Here is a 3,110-nt window from a genome sequence, read left to right as displayed (position 1 = left end):
CCTGCAACAAGCAAAACAAGAACATATCTGTGAAGCAAAAAAAGCTACTTGGGTAATTAATTATTTGCTAGGCTTTGTGAAAGTAGCAAAATTCCTAGGTGAATTACCTCAAATTAAACTCATTTGGACTGCACCAAACCCACAACAACTTCATCTGTTCGAAGCACATCAGTCTCATAAGACTTTAAGGCTACGTAACAGTATACAGTACCCACTTATCCGGGAGTAAGCTTCCTCAAACTCAGTAGTACTTCTGAGTGTCTAGACATATACAGTATAGGACTGCTGTGTGAAAGTTAAACCTGGCTTAAACATTGCATTAAGAAATACAATGATAAAATAGGGAGTTACTTTCTTATCTCTTTGTGTGGCAGTAGCATGGATTTAGTTGATGAATTTGGAAGGTTTTCTTTGCTAACATCATAATTATATTAGAAAACAGTATTTTCTCTCCTACAGGGCACTCTGTGCTGTGTGTGCACAACAGGCACAGGTTTTCAGCTGTATCATACTGTCGTGGACCTTGGATTGACTATATGATTTGCCATTTCACATATGTGGAGTGACCCCCAAATCTAGATTTAAATCAAAATAATGTATAATTATTAAGGGACGTGGGTGGCGCTGTGGGTTAAACCATAGAGCCTAGGGCTTGCTGCGACGGGGTGAGCTCCCGTTGCTCGGTCCCAGCTCCTGCCAACCTAGCAGTTCGAAAGCACGTCAAAATGCAAGTAGATAAATAGGAACCACTACAACGGGAAGGTAAACGGCGTTTCCATGTGCTGCTCTGGTTTGCCAGAAGTGGCTTTGTCATGCTGGCCACATGACCTGGAAGCTGTACGCCGGCTCCCTCGGCCAATAATGCGAGATGAGCGCTGCAACCCCAGAGTCAGTCACGACTGGACCTAATGGTCAGGGGTCCCTTTACCTTTAATGTATAATTAGGTTGAGATCCCTCCCTATGATGGTGTAGTTTTAGTTTGAACAAATTAATTGGAGAGTCCAACCTACTATGAATGGCATATTCTATGGAGGTGATGCATGGGGTTGGCACATCTTTCTTTTTCTCATTTCAGAAAGAAGCTGTGGTTTTTTTTGGGGGGGATGCATTATTGCATGAGAAACAAGACAGGATCAATATGGATTGCGTATTCACTGCTTCACAAACCAGCAGTGGGAGGGCATTGGATGCAGAATAAACAAGTGTATGCAGCCACTGTATTTAATTAAAGTACTGTACTGGTAAGTTTATTTGGTAAAAGAGTGTGTTTTAATAGCTGTGGAAGGCCAGGTTGCATTTGAAAGGGCTTTTTATTGATTTATTGTGGATGGCGGTAGGGGTCTGAGGCAGGGGACGAGGACAGCTGTTTTTGAGCCGCAATCCTGAGCCGAAAATTTGGCTTTGGCTGTTCCGCCGTATTAAGGAAGCTCAGTTAACAAGATACAGTACAGGGATAAAGGGCTGGTAGCCATAGTAATATTTGTCCGCAGGTCAGAAAAAACCCAGTCACTGACTGGACGTTAGAATCTTTTTAACCGTGGCTGCCATTTTTTAGACACTTTCGATGGCAAATTGATTTCAGAATATTTTAAGAGTGGTTTTAGCCTTTAAGCTTTGTTTTTGAACTTCTGTCTGCCACAACTGATCTCCTCAGGGAGGAAAATAAATTCAATCAATAATTAAAATTTCAATAAATAAATTGCATGAGCGTGCTACTTGTAGCTTGCAGCCTAGCAGCCTAGTCATTATGGGCCACCAACAGACGGTTGCTTTTTTTTTGCTTCTCGAGTTAGCAGCAACGTTAGGAATTGGGAGGCTATAAATCCACGGGAGGGAGGTTTTTGGAGACCCTCAGCCACGTGTCGGGTTAGAAGAGGTATAATGTTCACCTGCGAAGAGAGAGAGGCGTTAGCGCGGCCTTTTTTTCAACTGAAACGGGGCAGATTTATACAGCAAGGCATCTACTTTCCTTGGGGGGGGGGGTGTTGCAGGAAGGCCGTTTAGCGGGGACTCTGTTTTCGCACAGCGCAGCTCTCTCAAGCAGCCTTTATTCGCGAGGCTGAGGAAGAGCAGCCCCTCACACGAGGGAGAGGAGCCAACCGAGAAGCCGAGGTGGAAGCGTCCGAGCGAGGGAAGGAGACGCGGAAGGAGAAACCTTGCCTCAGCGAGAGTCGAAGCACGAGCGGAGATACCCCTCCGCCGCGGCCTTCAGAGAGCAGGAGACGCGCAAAGCCGGACTCCCGCTCCGAAGCGTTGCTATGGGAGACGCAGGGAGAAAGGCGGGAAAACGCGGAAGCGGCGCCGCTCGCGCCCGTCGGTGTTTCCTTAGGAAGGTGAGAGGCAGGAAGTTCCTCTGTCAAGCCTTTCTCCACCATGGAAAGATGTGCTCGCCCGCTGGCTAGCTCAATCTCCACAAAAATGTTCTAGTCAGCCATGGGCGTAGCCGGGGGGACGAGGACGGGGACGGGACGGGACGGGACAGCTGCCTCTCCTAAATCAATACTGTACAAATCTGAGGTTCTGCTCCCACCCCTAACAAAAGTCCTGGCTATGCCCTCATGTTTTCTGCACCCTCCTCATTGGTTTAATTATTAATTTCTATGCCACCCGTCGTTTGAAGAGAACAGAACAATTTACAATAAAAAGCACACAAAAATACATGCATGCCTTGTGGGATATCTTTTGGGAGAAGAAAAGTCTCAGGAGTAAAGCCTACACAGCATGGACGTAGTAGCCAGGATTTATGATGGAGGGGGAAGGCTTCACGTTAGGGGGAACACAAGTTAAGTACAGTATTTGTATTGGGTTTTTTACTGGGGGGGGGGGCTTGGCTACGCCCATGCTACACAAATCCAGAGTGGAGTCCCAAAGATAGTTGGGTGGCGCCTTGCTAATGCCTCCTTCCCGCGACTCCAGCCAAGCTGGTGCCAAATGTATTGCTCTGCTTTCCTTTGAGGGGGACAGCCCATGAACTCCATACACACCACCCAGGCTTGAACCCCTTGCAATGTACTGTATACTATAAGCAAGTCTCCCAAAAGTAACTTGTCAGCTTCCTAGTTCTCTTGACATTTCATTACCCTAAAAGTGGGGAAGGAAGATGGGGTTT

Source organism: Zootoca vivipara, chromosome 12 (assembly GCF_965207765.1).
Source record: "Zootoca vivipara chromosome 12, rZooViv2.hap1.1, whole genome shotgun sequence".
In the NCBI taxonomy this organism is placed as follows: Eukaryota; Metazoa; Chordata; class Lepidosauria; order Squamata; family Lacertidae; genus Zootoca; species Zootoca vivipara.
Note: the sequence above shows the minus strand (reverse complement) of the source record.